The sequence below is a fragment of the Bombina bombina genome, chromosome 6, assembly GCF_027579735.1.
Source record: "Bombina bombina isolate aBomBom1 chromosome 6, aBomBom1.pri, whole genome shotgun sequence".
Lineage (NCBI taxonomy): Eukaryota > Metazoa > Chordata > Amphibia > Anura > Bombinatoridae > Bombina > Bombina bombina.
The window spans coordinates 352726596-352746427 of record NC_069504.1 but is presented as its reverse complement, the minus strand read 5'-3'; the positions used below and the strand labels follow the sequence as shown (position 1 = coordinate 352746427).

Below are 19832 nucleotides of genomic sequence, written 5' to 3'. Positions count from 1 at the left end.
CTCATGATGCAGACAGAACATGTGATTTTAAACTACTTTTCAATTTTCTTCCATTATCTAAATTGCTTCATTTTCTTGGTATCTTTAGCCAAAAAAGCATGTCTAGGTAGGCCCAGGAGCAGCAATGCCTGTCTAGGAACTAGCTGCTTGATTGGTGGCTGCACAAAAATGCCTCCATTGGTTTACAAGAAGTCTTCGGATAGCTCTCAGTAGTGCATAGCTGCTACTTCAAAAAATACCTAGAAAATTAAGCAAATTAGAAAGTTGTTTAAAATCACATGCTCTATGTGAAATAAAAGTGCATAAAATAAAGGAAATGTATCGCTCGATTCCACTCGGTGTTTTGGATTTTTTTATAGCTCTCCTTGTGCCGATAATATTTAAAAGATATAAAACCAAAAACACAATAGTGTAATAGTCTAAAATACAAGGCTATAATCTGCTCTACTGTATATCACCCTGACAGGCTCCAGGTGTCTGCTCACCTCCCCCCATGCATGTGAAGACACAAGAGAAATATAAAAAATATAGTGCAATATGTGTTAAAACACTATAAATCCTTTGTCCATGCAATACTCTAGATAGAGCTATGATCAGCTCTTAGTATGCAGCACTATACTTATCAAATGTCAGGCTAAGGTGTCCCCATGCCACCAGACTAGGAAAGCCATGTAAGCACTGTTTAGTCCAATATATATGTATTCAAACTATAATTAAGATTATAAATCAAAATAACTTTAAAAAGTCACTTGGGTCTAAGGTTCATTATTATGCACCATAAAAATTGGAATGTATGAATGACATTAGATTACCACTATGTAGCCAAAGCAAGGACGTGCACTCATAGGAGGCAGGGGAGGCAGTGCCTACCCAGCCATATGTGGCCAAAGCTTAATTAAATTTTAATTAAAACATAAAAAAGTCCAAAATTTTTTTCCCCCCATGTAATGCTATGGAGAGGCAGGTACAGGAACGCTTCTCTCCATTGCAGTACATGGGTCAAAGGAAAGGCTGTGCTGCAGCACCACCTGTGTTCTGTCAATATATTAGCAGCAAAAATTGGGACCAATAGGAGGCACCCCTATTGATGCCTCCTAGCAATTGAAGGATATATAGATTAATCAGGAGGATGCAGTGAGCAGGGTCATGTGACACAACTGGAAGCTAAGGTAACCTAAGAACAGATGACACCAAGCAGAAGAGTAAAGTAGTAGTCTACATCTCTTATGATTCACAAATTGTGTTCAGATACAGCTCATTAACAGGGGGGGGGGCAGTAAGTGAGCATATCCCAATACTGACAGGAAGTCAAAGGGTCAATTAAAATTTAAATCCATAATTTAAAACCCAGAGTTTGAAGTTAAGTGTGTAGTGTCCACATTATTTAAACTAAAGTTTTTGACATTGAATATTGCTAAGCCTCCCTTTTTCATGGTTATTTGATTTAATTAAGTACAAACTCCATATATGTTATGTCTGTCCAGTCAGAGGATGCAGTATTTATTTTTATTTTTCTCTGTCTCCATGTATTTAAAGACTGCTGTTAGCTTGTAATTCACAAATCAATTGAAAGCTTTTGCATTGTGCTGTTTTTATACAAATTTATATTAATGAAAAAGATGAGTCATTTAAAAAATATATGTAATTATTGCAGTTAAATGTTTTTAGAAATAATGCCACTGTAAAATAACTGGTTTAACACATAGTCAAAGGGAGACATTTAAAATTAAACTTTCATGAATGAGGTAGAGCATGCTATTTTAATAGACTTTTCTAGTTATTTATATTTTGAGAATTAGCATCAACTGTTACTGGCCCCATGTCAGCAAATCAAATTAGTTTTTGAAAGGAACTTGAAAGTCATAATTAAATTTCCATCATTCAGATAGAAATTGCACTCAATAAAAGTAAAATAGAAATGTTATTTATTATTTATGTACTTCATTCCTTTGGTATCCTTTGGTGTCCTTTAGTGTCCTTTATTGAAGAGCATACCTAAGTGGGATGTGCACATGCGTTTCTTGAACACCATATTGCAGCAGCTGTGTTGGCAGTATTGATAACTTGTCCTTTACATAAAACTTGTATGGTAAATTTCTATTTTTACAATACAGTAGTGAGTAGAGAAGAGATTGTGTATCATTCTATTTGCTTAGTAACTGGCACTGTGCCACAGAATTGTGTGAGTGTGTATGTGACCAGAGTGTGTGTGTGTCGGTGAGCAGAGTATGTGTGCTTTATTCTCCAGGTAATCAATACATTTCCGATGAGCTGGTGCTTTAGTGCAGTGTTTCTCAACAATGGTCCTCAAGTACCCCCAACAGGCCAGGTTTCCATTATAGCTGAATCAGTGCACAGGTCAGTAACTCAGTGGTTACTAACTTGCTCTCACCCATCACCTGATTATGTCACCTGTGCACTGGTTCAGCTATCATTTAAACCTGCCCTGTTGTGGGTACTTGCGGCCCTCTGTACATGTTTCTCCGGCGTATCATATCTAGTGCCTCACCAGCCTCTGACCTCACTGCACGTCACTGAGCCAAAGTCACGTGTCTCAACAAAAATCTGATCTGTCACTCCCTGTTATGTATTAGCGATCCCAACGCATGTTTCTCTATTACTGGTGGCTTTCTCAAGGGAATTCCTGGATAAATACAGCACACACTGTTTTTGTCTAACACCTTCATAACTTCACATTTCAAAAATGCAGCCTCTGAATAGCATATTGAGAAATATAAAAAATACATTTTTTCTTAATACATTTTATTCATTTTCAGATATACAACGGATATAAACAAGTTTTCAAAACTAAACAATTCCAGGAATATGAGTTGCAAAATTGTTACCTTTCTGCTGAGTAAACATTTGTAGCATTTTGTACAAATGTACAGTATTTTATCAAGTAGTTTTGTTAATTTCATTCTCCGTATAGATTTCAAAGTCTAAAAAAATTAATTTTCTTTACTGTATTAAGTTATTTAGAATATTCTGTTCTGATTTAAATGCTTCATAAATTCTTTTTTCAATCTTAATACGAGGAGAGAGACCACAGCTTCATTACTTGTGGGAAATACAGAACCTTGCCACCAGGAGGAGGCAAAGACAACCCAGCCAAAGGCTTAAATACCTCCCCCACTCCCCTCATCCTCCAGTCATTTGTTGCCTTCCGTCACAGGAGGATGGCGGAGTAGTCTCTTATGGAGGGTAGTACTCTTCGGAATGGGACTGGAGTTTTAAGTAGTCTTGTCAGCCTCTCAGTGAGAGCATTGACAAATGTTATGGTCTGGAGATGCAGGGAGAGTCTTTCTGCAAAACCATCCAGACTCTTATTAACAGCTCCTTAAGCAATTAGTGACGAGTTTCACTGCCTGCTTTTTATCACTCAAGTCCATGTCAGGAACGATGCTACAACACTGTCAAACTTGAGAGGCCATGTTCCTGTTCCACGGCGTAGATTCTGGTAAGATAGTTTCATTTTTTATAGCTGTAATAACGCAAGAAGTCAGTGTGATTCCTTTTATCTGTATAGAATCAAGGGTTAATATCTCCGGAAGGTGATTATTGAACTGGGGATGGATTTATACATGATTACTTTGTGATTTTTTGCTGCGACATGCGTGAGATGTGTTTCTGGTAATGTGTGAAGTCAGGTTCTTCCTTAATTTAGATTCCTGCGCAGACGGTTTAGTTTGGCGCACTTTTTCTTGGCTGCAGGGGCGGTCCTGCATGGCACTCCGTGACCAGGTGTGGCCTCCTTCTCTTGATGTGCCCCGGCCATTGGGGTATAAAGGTGCCATTTATTTTTTTCTTTAGTCCAGATTAAAGGCGCAAGCTATGGATGCATTTAGAGGGTACGACCTCTTTGCCTAAATGTAATGCCTGTGTTTATTGTGAGGAGGCTATGGTATATTTGCCTTCTCAACTATGTTCCACATGCCTTGATAAAATAGTGATATCTAAAAAAGAACAAGATGTTTAGTACCACTGAGCCATCCACCTCTGAGGGGGTCTCCGTCCCGTGTGGTGCGTTCCCTACAATCTCCGTTTACACATGCAGCTCTCCAGTGCACTAATAATCCTCCTGCGGGAGGGGCCCTGTGGCCGCCAGATTTTGCTGATCAGTTGCAAACAGCGGTGTCTGCGGCCTTCAGTGCTTTACCTCGCACAGCTAAGTGCAAGCTTAAACATTGCTATCCTTTCCAGGGGTCATCTACTCGTTGGATGTATCTGAGACTAGATTATCTGCTGATGCAGAGGACTCCGATACTTTGGAGGACTCTCTCTGGGTTGGAATCTGCAGCCTTTAAACATCCGGCTGCGGAGGAGCCATACTTTAGGTTTAGGATGAAGCACTTATGCGTTTTATTAAGAGGTGTTAGCTACTCTGGAGGTTCCGAAACCAAAGTTACCGGAGTATCCTTCTATTCCTAAGCTTGATAAAGTCTGCGGACAGGGTAGTGCCACAGACTTTCCCGGTTCCCGTAAAGATGGCAAATATTATAAAGAATGGGGGGCGGAGCTTGGTAGCGACCATGATGGCCGCATAAGTCCGGAGCTCCGTACAACAGAGCCTTAAAATCACTGCCTGGGGCTATCGCTGCCATTTAAAACTTATGGCACAAATCTCAGCTGGAGCAGAGAACTTAAACTAAGCCCGGAGACATCTTTAAATGGGATGACAGACGGCAGAGGAGGATCGAACAGAACAGACCGCGGACCCATGCTAAACACAATGTGGGCGCCATCTTGCCTAAAAGAATAACTTGCAGAGCGGCACTAATTACAACCTGGGCCATAAGGCTTACTCCGTGTAACAGCTGGCCGGGAGACAGCCGATAACAGGCACCAAGGGCTAAACTGCAGGCCTATACTGATTGAGCTACGGGCGCCATCTTACCCAAAAGAACAGTAAACTGAGCTGCATTGCCTGCACCATCGGCTGTACATCTTATACAGCGCACAGTACATCGGGTGATAGCGGACATAAAGGGCCAAGTGAGACACTGGTAGACACGGGGACCACATCACAGAACCCCAATCATCAACGGCGGTAAGGCATCAAATAAACTTTATTAGGGTGATACCGAAATGGCACAGTGACTAAACAATTGCTATTGATTCTAGCAACAAAGATAGGAGCTGGGAACAAGAGCTGTCACGGTAGGCCTTATAAGGACAGCTGGTCATCAGGGAACCCGGGCACAGTGAGGAGGGGAAAACATTAGCATTGAGTGGATGCAGTAAAGAAAAAATAGGCACACCTGTGCAATATTATATTTGATTTACTCTCCTCTACCTTAAACATTTAAAAGACATTGGGGCAGGCAAATCTCAAGTTAAACTGATCCAGCTATTTGAAATATTGAAGGTGCTATACCACACCCCTAAGATGGCGTCTAAACGCTCAGATAAAGCTGATAAAACATCTAAAGCAACTAAACCCCTGGTTACTAAAACACATACGATGCCTGCATATATTCCTGCAGAGGTATCTCCTATAATCATTACTAATGGTAAAAACAAGCTGTACTCCAGCACACAACCTCAGGGCCTTACTCCTGACCATACACCAGAGGATATCACTCCAATCCCTCCCTCACTTATCACACTTCACATCTAAACAAGAAATATCAGACATCTTCCGCACTTGCCTAAGGGAGGAGCTTATAGAACTCAAACAAGAAATACAGTCCATGAGTTCGAGAGTAGAAATGCTCGAAGCAGATACGGAGGAAATTAGAGAAGACATCATCCGTATTGAAAATGACTCTTCCACGCAACAAGATAATATTGAAACTCTCATGGACAAAATAGATGACCTAGAGAATAGGAGCAGGAGGAAAAACTTGCGGCTAAGGTGTGCCTGAATCCGTCTTGCCAAGAGACTATCCAGAATATCTCCAGGCTCTATTCTCTGCCTTAAAAGAAACTTTGTATACAGAATATATTTTATGGGTACGGGCCCACAGGGCCTTACGTCCTAAACCACCGGAAAGTGCCCCACCTAGAGACATCACCATTAGATTCAAAAATTTTCTTGAAAAAGAAATGCATCTTAACCAATCCCGAAGACAACAACCTGTGCGATTCTGGTGTAACATCATACAAATATACCAAGATCTCTCAACGAGAACATTACAACGCCGAAGAGAGTTTGCCCCTTTAACTGTTACGCAACAAGAAGATTCCATACTGATGGAGATTTCCCACTCACCTTATGGTGATACAAGATAATAGAAGATTGGTGTGTAATAAACCTGAAGATATGCAAGCTTTCAGCAGAGATCTGGGTATAGATCATTCAACAGATTTGATTCCACTATCGACAGATCAACAGAAAAGCACTAAAAGGCCAAATATTCATCTTGGAAGATGGCAAACCAAATTACCCCGGAGGGGCAAAGCTTCAGCGTCGGTGACTGAACCGGAAAAGAACCAGATGTCGGCAAGACCCAGCCCGAGAAGCAGACACTCTTCTGATTCTGGAGAAGAGTAAAAGAAAAGGACATAATATTGGAACCTCTGCCGGTTCCACTCTGTAGACTGGTCCCAGGATATACATGTTCAGTGTTGATAAAGACTGAGATTTCTGGACAGCCATAACAAGACAGGTATCGTATTTACCTTATATACAGCTAGTGTGAGTCTATTTCCCGCAGTACAACAGGATATGCTCACCCCGTTTTTAAATAATATTGACCCCAGGACAAACACAAGCTTGTCCTGAAATTCAGGTAGAGCAAGAATTATATATTTACCAAATATAAGACTATGTACTCTTCCCCTTAGTGATATATCTCTTTATGTCAGACTTAGAGATGTGATTGTTTCTGTTGTTTCTTTTTCTTTATTATTATTACATAAAATGTTATTATATATAGAAATGTTACTTCTTCCTATTGCTACCATAAGGAAAATACATGTTCAGCCCATAACATAATATGGGAATCTCTTTGTGCTATTAACGCTGCCAATATACACTTGACAAGTTTATTAATGTTTGTTTAGCAGACAGTTTTGTTGCAATAATGCCTTGTTATAACGCTAGTAAGACACACTCTCTAGTTCTTCTATCTCAAAATGCCAAGGGCCTTAACTACCCTTGTAAGAGGTCTAAGGCCCTTTCAGATATTTCAAAAAGACAGGTTGATGTCCTTTTTTTTTTTTTTTTTTTTTCTTTCAAGAAACCCACTTCAAAAGAGTAAACACACCGAAATATTTAGGACAAACACATACACAGCATTTTCATAGTACAGGCCCTTCTAAGAAATGTGGTGAGTATCTTGTTAAAGCGAAATTTGCCCTTTACCCTTCTTAAAAAAGAAACAGATACAGAGGGCCGTTTTCTGAGATTAGTAGGTTTATTATATGAAAGGCCGGTCACATTTATTAATGTATACGCCCCTAACAGCAACCCAAAACCTCTTTTCGTAAAGCTATTCAACCGCATATTAGACATTACAGTAGGCCCAGTATACATAGGAGGAGACTTTAATATACACTTTCAACCACATCTAGACAATAACAACCCTCGTTTCATACACAGAACGAAATTCCATACATACTTTTGGAAACAACTAAAATTTCATAAGCTATACGACATATGGAGATTCCAACACCCCAATACTAGAGACTATAAGTTCTACTCCCATCCCAATAAATCATACAGCAGGATCGACTACTTTTTAACTAACCAAACCGACCTCACAGGTTCAAAAATGCCTAATATCCCCTACGGCCTGGTCAGACCATTCAGCCGTCCTGCTACATATCGAATGGCCAGAGCATTCCAATAAGCCATTTATGTGGAAATTGGATGATTCTTTGCTCAGCAAGGTAGAGACCACCGATAAGTTAAACAAGGTAATACAGGAGTATTTCCAAATAAATATCCCTTCCACTTCTAATCAGTTTGCAGTATGGGAGGCACACAAGTGCTTACTCAGAGGAGAATTGATTAAAATAAGGGCCCAAACAAGACAAACTTTAAGGGTATGACGAACTTACCACTAAACTTGCTGACCTAGAATACTTACATAAACATTCCCCTCTAGATGAGAGCATTTGGCTTGATATAAAGAGAACTAGGCAAGCTCTAGATGACTTTCTACAAATAGAATATCGTGATCTTTCACATAAAACGAAAAGTTTTTTTCACTATGAGAATAGGGAGGGCAAGTACCTAGCAAGAGCACTAAAAAAAAGGAAACTTAAGTCACATATTTATGAATTAAAACCTCCTAATACATCACCATTGACACAACTCCAAAAATCCTTCAGGCATTTCACTCTTATTATTCGGACCTATACAACCTCTCCCCTGCTACAAAAGTATATTAGAAATTGCCCCTTACCTACGCTGACGAAAGTGCAATTAGAGCAGCTAAACTCTCCCTTCACTACCGCAGAAATTAAAAAGGCAATACAAACGGGCCCAGATGGGTTCTCTACGAAATATTATAAAATCTTTCAAGACAGTCTAATTCCACACCTAGCTACAATTTTTAATGAAATCAGCCAAGGGGCTAAGTTCCCACCCTCAATGTTAGAAGCACATGTGGTTTTGCTAAACCAGGCAGACCAGCTACAACCCCTTCAAATTTCCGGCCTATTTCCTTATTGAACGTAGACGTCAAGCTATATGCTAAAATCCTCGCAACCCCTCTAGAGTACTCCCAGATTTAATTCACCTTAATCAAGTAGGATTTACCCCAAACAGAAGCCAGAGATAGCACCACGAAATTATTAACCTTATAGAATTTGCAAGCACCCATCAAATCCCTTCAGTAGTCCTTTCTATGGACGCTGAAAAAGCATTTTACCGTCTGAGCTGGTCCTTCCTCAGACATTATTAGGCTTCGGATTTAATAAATTCCTTGGTAAAATTTTTGCCTTATACAATACCCCCACGGCCAAAATTAGAATAAATGACTCCTTATCAGAGCCATTTCAAATCAGTAATGGAACCAGGCAAGGCTGCCCCTTATCCCCCACATTTTAGCAATAGAAGTCCTGGCCACATATATCAGACACAACACTGACATTAGAGGCATAACTGTAAACCAATCTGAATACAAGACCTCTTTATATGCAGACGTCATATTAACATTAACAAACTTACAAAACTCTGTTCCTGCACTTATGTGCACATTAGATGAATTTGGAAAAATGTCATTTTTTTCGCGTTAACTACTCAAGTCGGAGTTTATCAATTTAGGTACTCCACAACAAGAATTACACCTTCTCACACAGCACCAATTCAAGCAACAATCAGTGACACTTAAATACCTGGGTATTTACATAGCCCCCGATTTACATAAAATAACCCCTCTAAACTTTGAACCTCTTAAAACACATATCATGTCCACATTGGCCTCCTGGAAACACAAACCCCTATCATGGTTAGGCAGGATCTAATCCATTAAAATGATTATCCTACCAAAAATCCTGTACATTCTTCAAACAATTCCTATTAGTATTCCTGACAAAACAATCGACCAGTTACAAAAAATAAACTCCTTTATATGGAACAATAAAAGGCCACACCTTGCTACCCAGACTTTATACTGAAATAAGTTACATGGCGGAGTGGGGGCACCACACCTCCAGTTATACAGATATGCAACTCATATGTCCAGAATTGTGGATTGGTGTAAACACACAGCACACAAGGAATGGGTATCCCTAGAAACTAGCATCTGTGAAGACATTCAATTAGGGGGCCAGTGTTAAAAATATTCAACTCGATGGCCTCCTGACAGTTCAAGAAACATTTAAGACATGGCGCAAAATTTTACGATCACATAAATCAATCTCATCTCTCTACTCTCCCTTGACCCCAATATCTCATGATATTAAAGCCCTTAATCAATTCCACAAACAGGACTTACACACTTTAACAATACACCACGCCTTGCCTTGGCACAAAATATTACAAAATGGCAGACTTAAAACTAAGCAAGAGGTTTTAGAAATCCTAGGTCTTGATCACAATAACTGGTTGATATTCCACCAGATGTCACATGGCTATCAAAGGCACTTAAATAAGAGGGATATCTCTCGACCCCTGACACCCTTTGAACACGTGTTTTACACTACTACCTAATAAAGGTACTTTATCTATATCATATAAACTACTTCTTTCACACCAGACCACACAACCACCAACTTATGTTGCAAAATGGGAATCTGAACTGAATGACCATATACCACTTAAGACGTGGGACATAGTATATAGACAGATGAGCTCCTCAACATCATCACTACAGGTAACAGAAATGAATATCAAACTGCTGTGCAGATGGCACTACACGCCAGACAAACTAGGAAAAATGTTTCCCGATTCAGATACTAAATGTTGGAGAGGATGTGAGGATAGAGGCACTTTTGCACATATATGGTGGGCGTGCCCTATTGTACAGCAATACTGGCGTGATATTGGTAAGGAAATTAAGATAGTTCTGGGCTCCCCAATTCCTCATACGCCATGGACGCTCTTGTTCAATGTGCACCCTAAAATAAGTTGTCTTTATAGGCTCAAATTATTGACAATTATGATAAACACGGCTAAAAGATATTTCTTTCATGTAATTAGCAAGAGTCCATGAGCTAGTGACGTATGGGATATACATTCCTACCAGGAGGGGCAAAGTTTCCCAAACCTCAAAATGCCTATAAATACACCCCTCACCACACCCACAATTCAGTTTTACAAACTTTGCCTCCGATGGAGGTGGTGAAGTAAGTTTGTGCTAGATTCTACGTTGATATGCGCTCCGCAGCAAGTTGGAGCCCGGTTTTCCTCTCAGCGTGCAGTGAATGTCAGAGGGATGTGAGGAGAGTATTGCCTATTTGAATGCAGTGATCTCCTTCTACGGGGTCTATTTCATAGGTTCTCTGTTATCGGTCGTAGAGATTCATCTCTTACCTCCCTTTTCAGATCGACGATATACTCTTATATATACCATTACCTCTGCTGATTCTCGTTTCAGTACTGGTTTGGCTATCTGCTATATGTAGATGAGTGTCCTGGGGTAAGTAAGTCTTATTTTCTGTGACACTCCAAGCTATGGTTGGGCACTTTGTTTATAAAGTTCTAAATATATGTATTCAAACATTTATTTGCCTTGACTCAGAATGTTCAACTTTCCTTATTTTCAGACAGTCAGTTTCATATTTGGGATAATGCATTTTGATTTGACCATTTTTTCTTACCTTAAAATTTGACTTTTTCCCTGTGGGCTGTTAGGCTCGCGGGGGCTGAAAATGCTTCATTTTATTGCGTCATTCTTGGCGCAGACTTTTTTGGCGCAAAAATTCTATTTCCGTCATTCTTTGACGTTATTTCGCGCCAAAAATGTCGGCGTTCCGGATGTGGCGTCATTTTTGGCGCCAAAAAGCATTTAGGCGCCAAATAATGTGGGCGTCTTATTTGGCGCGAAAAAATATGGGCGTCGCTTTTGTCTCCACATTATTTAAGTCTCATTTTTTATTGCTTCTGGTTGCTAGAAGCTTGTTCTTTGGCATTTTTTCCCATTCCTGAAACTGTCAATTAAGGAATTTGATCAATTTTGCTTTATATGTTGTTTTTTCTCTTACATATTGCAAGATGTCTCACGTTGCATCTGAGCCAGAAGATACTACAGGAAAATCGCTGTCAAGTGCTGAATCTACCAAAGCTAAGTGTATCTGCTGTAAACTTTTGGTAGCTATTTCTCCAGCTGTTTGTATTGATTGTCATGACAAACTTGTTAAAGCAGATAATATTTCCTTTAGTAAAGTACCATTGCCTGTTGCAGTTCCCTCAACATCTAAGGTGCAGAATGTTCCTGATAATATAAGAGATTTTGTTTCCGAATCCATAAAGAAGGCTATGTCTGTTATTTCTCCTTCTAGTAAACGTAAAAAATCTTTTAAAACTTCTCTCCCTACAGATGAATTTTTAAATGAACATCATCATTCTGATTCTGATGATTCCTCTGGTTCAGAGGATTCTGTCTCAGAGGTTGATGCTGATAAATCTTCATATTTATTTAAAATGGAATTTATTCGTTCTTTACTTAAAGAAGTTCTAATTGCTTTAGAAATAGAGGATTCTGGTCCTCTTGATACTAATTCTAAACGTTTAGATAAGGTATTTAAAGCTCCTGTGGTTATTCCAGAAGTTTTTCCTGTTCCTAATGCTATTTCTGCAGTAATTTCCAAAGAATGGGATAAATTGGGTAATTCATTTACTCCTTCTAAACGTTTTAAGCATTTATATCCTGTGCCGTCTGACAGATTAGAATTTTGGGACAAAATCCCTAAAGTCGATGGGGCTATTTCTACCCTTGCTAAACGTACTACTATTCCTACGTCAGATGGTACTTCGTTTAAGGATCCTCTAGATAGGAAAATTGAGTCCTTTCTAAGAAAAGCTTATCTGTGTTCAGGTAATCTTCTTAGACCTGCTATATCTTTGGCTGATGTTGCTGCAGCTTCAACTTTTTGGTTGGAAACTTTAGCGCAACAAGTAACACATCGTGATTCTCATGACATTATTATTCTTCAGCATGCTAATAATTTTATCTGTGATGGCATTTTTGATATTATCAGAGTTGATGTCAGGTTTATGTCTCTAGCTATTTTAGCTAGAAGAGCTTTATGGCTTAAAACTTGGAATGCTGATATGGCTTCTAAATCAACTTTACTTTCTATTTCTTTCCAGGGTAACAAATTATTTGGTTCTCAGTTGGATTCCATCATTTCAACTGTTACTGGTGGGAAAGGAACTTTTTTACCACAGGATAAAAAATCTAAAGGTAAAAGCAGAGCTAATAATCGTTTTCGTTCCTTTCGTTTCAACAAAGAACAAAAGCCTGATCCTTCATCCTCAGGAGCAGTTTCAGTTTGCAAACCATCTCCAGTCTGGAATAAATCCAAGCCAGCTAGAAAGGCAAAGCCTGCTTCTAAGTCCACATGAAGGTGCGGCCCTCATTCCAGCTCAGCTGGTAGGGGGCAGGTTACGTTTTTTCAAAGAAATTTGGATCAATTCTGTTCACAATCTTTGGATTCAGAACATTGTTTCAGAAGGGTACAGAATTGGTTTCAAGATAAGACCTCCTGCAAAGAGATTTTTTCTTTCCCGTGTCCCAGTAAATCCAGTAAAAGCTCAAGCATTTCTGAAATGTGTTTCAGATCTAGAGTTGACTGGAGTAATTATGCCAGTTCCAGTTCAGGAACAGGGGATGGGGTTTTATTCAAATCTCTTCATTGTACCAAAGAAGGAGAATTCCTTCAGACCAGTTCTGGATCTAAAAATATTGAATCGTTATGTAAGGATACCAACGTTCAAAATGGTAACTGTAAGGACTATCTTGCCTTTTGTTCAGCAAGGGAATTATATGTCCACAATAGATTTACAGGATGCATATCTGCATATTCCGATTCATCCAGATCATTTTCAGTTCCTGAGATTCTCTTTTCTGGACAAGCATTACCAGTTTGTGGCTCTGCCGTTTGGCCTAGCTACAGCTCCAAGAATTTTTACAAAGGTTCTCCGTGCCCTTCTGTCTGTAATCAGAGAACAGGGTATTGTGGTATTTCCTTATTTGGACGATACCTTGGTACTTGCTCAGTCTTTACATTTAGCAGAATCTCATACGAATCGACTTGTGTTGTTTCTTCAAGATCATGGTTGGAGGATCAATTTACCAAAAAGTTCTTTGATTCCTCAGACAAGGGTAACCTTTCTGGGTTTCCAGATGGATTCAGTGTCCATGACTCTGTCTTTAACAGACAAGAGACGTCTAAAATTGATTGCAGCTTGTCGAAACCTTCAGTCACAATCATTCCCTTCGGTAGCCTTATGCATGGAAATTCTAGGTCTTATGACTGCTGCATCGGACGCGATCCCCTTTGCTCGTTTTCACATGCGACCTCTTCAGCTCTGTATGCTGAAGCAATGGTGCAAGGATTACACGAAGATATCTCAAACAATATCTTTAAAACCGATTGTTCGGCACTCTCTAACATGGTGGACAGATCACCATCGTTTAATTCAGGGGGCTTCTTTTGTGCTTCCGACCTGGACTGTAATTTCAACAGATGCAAGTCTCTCGGGTTGGGGAGCTGTGTGGGGATCTCTGACGGCACAAGGAGTTTGGGAATCTCAGGAGGTGAGATTACCTATCAATATCTTGGAACTCCGTGCAATTTTCAGAGCTCTTCAGTTTTGGCCTCTTCTGAAGAGAGAATCGTTCATTTGTTTTCAGACAGACAATGTCACAACTGTGGCATACATCAATCATCAAGGAGGGACTCACAGTCCTCTGGCTATGAAAGAAGGATCTCGAATTTTGGTTTGGGCGGAATCCAGCTCCTGTCTAATCTCTGCGTTTCATATCCCAGGTGTAGACAATTGGGAAGCGGATTATCTCAGTCGCCAAACGTTGCATCCGGGCGAATGGTCTCTTCACCCAGAGGTATTTCTTCAGATTGTTCAAATGTGGGAACTTCCAGAAATAGATCTGATGGCGTCCCATCTAAACAAGAAACTTCCCAGGTATCTGTCCAGATCCCGGGATCCTCAGGCGGAGGCAGTGGATGCATTATCACTTCCTTGGAAGTATCATCCTGCCTATATCTTTCCGCCTCTAGTTCTTCTTCCAAGAGTGATCTCCAAGATTCTGAAGGAATGCTCGTTTGTTCTGCTGGTAGCTCCAGCATGGCCTCACAGGTTTTGGTATGCGGATCTTGTCCGGATGGCCTCTTGCCAACCGTGGATTCTTCCGTTAAGACCAGACCTTCTGTCACAAGGTCCTTTTTTCCATCAGGATCTGAAATCCTTAAATTTAAAGGTATGGAGATTGAACGCTTGATTCTTGGTCAAAGAGGTTTCTCTGACTCTGTGATTAATACTATGTTACAGGCCCGTAAATCTGTATCTCGAGAGATATATTATAGTCTGGAAGACTTATATTTCTTGGTGTCTTTCTCATAATTTTTCTTGGCATTCTTTTAGAATACCGAGAATTTTACAGTTTCTTCAGGATGGTTTAGATAAGGGTTTGTCCGCAAGTTCTTTGAAAGGACAAATCTCTGCTCTTTCTGTTCTTTTTCACAGAAAGATTGCTATTCTTCCTGATATTCATTGTTTTGTACAAGCTTTGGTTCGTATAAAACCTGTCATTAAGTCAATTTCTCCTCCTTGGAGTTTGAATTTGGTTCTGGGAGCTCTTCAAGCTCCTCAGTTTGAACCTATGCATTCATTGGACATTAAATTACTTTCTTGGAAAGTTTTGTTCCTTTTGGCCATCTCTTCTGCCAGAAGAGTTTCTGAATTATCTGCTCTTTCTTGTGAGTCTCCTTTTCTGATTTTTCATCAGGATAAGGCGGTGTTGCGAACTTCTTTTGAATTTTTACCTAAAGTTGTGAATTCCAACAACATTAGTAGAGAAATTGTGGTTCCTTCATTATGTCCTAATCCTAAGAATTCTAAGGAGAAATCGTTGCATTCTTTGGATGTTAGAGCTTTGAAATATTATGTTGAAGCTACGAAATCTTTCCGTAAGACTTCTAGTCTATTTGTTATCTTTTCCGGTTCTAGAAAAGGCAAGAAAGCTTCTGCCATTTCTTTGGCATCTTGGTTGAAATCTTTAATTCATCTTGCCTATGTTGAGTCGGGTAAAATTCCGCCTCAGAGAATTACAGCTCATTCTACTAGGTCAGTATCTACTTCCTGGGCGTTTAGGAATGAAGCTTCGGTTGACCAGATCTGCAAAGCAGCAACTTGGTCCTCTTTGCATACTTTTACTAAATTCTACCATTTTGATGTATTTTCTTCTTCTGAAGCAGTTTTTGGTAGAAAAGTACTTCAGGCAGCGGTTTCAGTTTGAATCTTCTGCTTATGTTTTTCGTTAAACTTTATTTTGGGTGTGGATTATTTTCAGCAGGAATTGGCTGTCTTTATTTTATCCCTCCCTCTCTAGTGACTCTTGTGTGGAAAGATCCACATCTTGGGTAGTCATTATCCCATACGTCACTAGCTCATGGACTCTTGCTAATTACATGAAAGAAAACATAATTTATGTAAGAACTTACCTGATAAATTCATTTCTTTCATATTAGCAAGAGTCCATGAGGCCCGCCCTTTTTTTGTGGTGGTTATGATTTTGTATAAAGCACAATTATTCCAATTCCTTATTTTATATGCTTTCGCACTTTTTTATCACCCCACTTCTTGGATATTCGTTAAACTGAATTGTGGGTGTGGTGAGGGGTGTATTTATAGGCATTTTGAGGTTTGGGAAACTTTGCCCCTCCTGGTAGGAATGTATATCCCATACGTCACTAGCTCATGGACTCTTGCTAATATGAAAGAAATGAATTTATCAGGTAAGTTCTTACATAAATTATGTTATTCCATACAATTGGAAAAAACTCACACTACCAACAGTACAGTTTTGGAGAGACAGTTACGGTAGCTTTAAACTTAGAGCAATACCACTATACTAGAACGAATAGGGTGGGTGACTTTAAAGACATTAGTTTTATTTGGGAAGTATACCTCCATTCTCTGACAGACCCCACTCCTCACCCTCTACCCTCACATACCAACCTCGAGGCTATCCCAGCTGATTAATAGCCCCAGGGCACACACTCGTGAAACGCTGAAAGGTGTCTGGTTTTTCTTGATATCTACTATGTTGCGAAATTTTAAATATGTAAATATGCTGATGTATAATAAGGTAAACCTAATGTTTATGTTTGGAGCAAACCTTTATTTCCTTATACTACTATTAGGGACAAGAAGAACTATGTAACATATGGACCTAGGATGGTACTAATCTAGATTAGCCACTGTTTCCAATCGCAATGGGTCCATGGAATGTGTATGTATTGGTGGTTATTTTTTGAAATGATGACATGACACATGTGTGTTTTTTCTTTCATAAATAAAGTTTATTTGAAAAGTTAAAAAAAAAAAAAATTATAAAGAATGAATGGGAAAGACTTGGTTAATCTTTCTCCCCTTCGTTTAAGAAATTGTTCCCGGTTCCTGATTCTCAACTAGAATTTTGGGTTTCTGTCCCTAAGGTGGATGGAGCTATCTGCATGCTCGCTGAGCACACCGCTATCCCACTCAAGGATAGTTAATTGTTTAAGGAACTCATGGATAAGAAATTAGAGACCCTGTTAAGAAAGATGTTTCAGCACACAGGTTTCGTATTTCAGCCTGCAGCAGCGGTCGCTGCAGTGGCTGGAGACGCTACCTATTGGTGTGACTGTCCCATAGATGATCGAGGTGGAGACTCCCCTCGATGAGATACAGGAAAGAATTAAGGCCCTGAGGGTAGCTAATAAGTTTCTTTGATGCAAATATTCAGATTATTTGCTTGAATGCCAAGACATCAGGCTTTTCTGTTCTGGCACGGAGGGCCCTGTGGTTGAACTAGTCTGCTGACATGACGTCCAAATCTAGATTACTTTCCCTTCCATTTAAGGGAAAGGTTCTTTCTTTCTAATGACACGGTGAGTCCACTGATCATCTCTTATTACTATTGGGAATTTCACTCCTGACCAGCAGGAGGCGGCAAAGAGCAGCAAAGCTGTTAAAGGGAAACACCACCTGCTTGAAAAGTTTTTAACTAACTTTCTATGATTATGCAAAACAAACTACAATTCTGCATGCAGTCTTCATCTTACTGCATTCTGTTGCAGAAAACAGCTTTACAATTTTGATGATCTGCAGCCTACAATCTGCTATGTCTGCTGCCATATTGCGAAGTACTTTGCACCTCAGTGGGTCATGTGACTAAAACGGCACCTTTTTCTATTACTAACGCTGAGGAAGCAGAGGGATCACTGCAGTGTCTTCTAAGAACGGCTTCAGTCACTGCTATAATCATAAATACCAAGAGCAGGGACGGAAGTGGGAGAGGAATGCACAGGGGAAGAAAAGCTCCGGAGACAGAATGCAAACTTCTGCTGCAGTTATAATTGTAACCAGATACTTCTGCATTTATCTACGTTACTTAGTCTCAGGAGCCCTGAGTCTCCCTCCCCCTCTCTGCTTCCTTCCCTGCTCTTGCTAGTTATAAATATAGCAGTGCCTGAAGCCGTTCTCAGAAACTGCAGTCCTCACTCTGCTTCCTCAGTGTTAGGAATAGAAGGTGCCGTGTGAGTCACGAGACCTACTAATGTTGAAGACGTGCGTTACAATATGGCAGCAAACCTAGCAAGTGCTAGGCTGCTGATTAAACTTTAAATTATAAAGCTGTTTTTCTACAACATAATGAAAATATGAAAAAACAGCATAAATAATTGATACTTTATTTTGCACAATTACAACAAGTTAGTTTAGAACATTTGAAGCAGGTGTTGTGGTTCCCTTTAAAGTCAATGTAAATTTTGATGCTAAAGTGCCCGGTTTTTAAAAATTTGATTAAAAACAGGGGCACTTTAATTCATCAATTTACATTTCACTTGTTGTGAAGAAATACTTACCTTTTAAACTTGACAGCAGCTCCAGCTTCCTCCAGTCGTTGCAAGCCATTTCTGATGTCAGAAATGGACCGGTTATCCTCCAATCACGGCTTCATGCGGATAAGGCTGTCCTTCGCAATAGGTTGGGATTTCTCCCTAAGGTTGTCTGATCGCAACATTAATCAGGAGATTGTAGTTCCTTCCTTTTTGTCCTAACCCTTCTTCAAAGGAACGGTTACGTCATAACTTGGATGTGGTTTGAGCTTTGAAGTTTTATCTTCAGGCTATGAAGGATTTCAGACAGACTTCAGCTTTGTAGTCTATTCGGGGAAGCGCAAAGGGCAGAAGGCTTCTTCCACTTCCCTACTTTTTTGGCTGAAGAGCATGATTCGCTTGGCTTATGAGACTGCGGGACATAAGCCTCCTCAGAGGATTACTGCTCATTCAACTAGAGCTGTGGCTTCTTCTTGGGCCTTCCAGAATGAGGCCTCTATGGAGCAGATTTGTAAGGCTGGTCCTCATGTACTGTTTTAAAGTTTTACAAATTTTTACGTTTTTGCTTCTGCTGAAGAAGCTTTTGGGAGAGAGGTTTTGCAGTCTGTGGTGCTCTGACTAGGGTCCGCCTCTTTTTTTTTTTTTTTTCCCTCCCGTTTTCTTTCAGTGTCCTCTAGAGCTTGGGTATTTCCCACAAGTAATGAATAAAGCCGTGGACTCTCCTCGTATTAAGGTAGAAAACATAAATTATGCTTACCTGATAATTTCATTTCCATCTGTACGAGGAGAGTCCACGGCTCCCACCCAGTTCTGTTGGGCGGACCTAAATTTCTTTTGTTTTTCTTCTGGCACAATTTATACCCTTTCTCCTACTGTTCCTTGTTCCCTCGGCAGAATGACTGGGGGATGAGGGGAGTGGGGGAGGTATTTAAGCCTTTGGCTGGGGTGTCTTTGCCTCCTCCTGGTGGCCAGGTTCTGTATTTCCCACAAGTAATGACTGAAGCCGTGGACTCTCCTGGTACATGGAAATGAAATTCAGGTAAGCATAATTTTGTTTTCTATACCTTTCCAAACAAAAAATAAATGTAGCAACAATAGGTGACCAGATTCTGCTCCCAGCCGTTAATGCTAAAACTCAAAAACTAGAATGAGTGTAATATTATAAAAATTTAAAACATGCTTTATCAATAGTGTATGAGTAGTGTACACTGCATATGAGTCTTTATTCCAGTATTACTAGTGATCATTTAGCATAACATTTTGTTTAAAAAAAATTTCTTAGAAGAAATTATAACAAATACAAATAAAACACCAGTACAATTAGATTATTTAAAGTTACCTTAAAGGGACAGTTTACTCAAAAATTTTCTCCC

The 19832-nt window shown here is 39.7% G+C and overlaps 1 protein-coding gene across 2 annotated transcripts in view; it reads left to right on the top strand.

The window, feature by feature from the left end:
* Positions 1–19832, top strand: part of LOC128665069 (oocyte-specific histone RNA stem-loop-binding protein 2) — a 54335-nt gene that overhangs the window by 29920 nt on the left and 4583 nt on the right. The window lies entirely within an intron of this gene.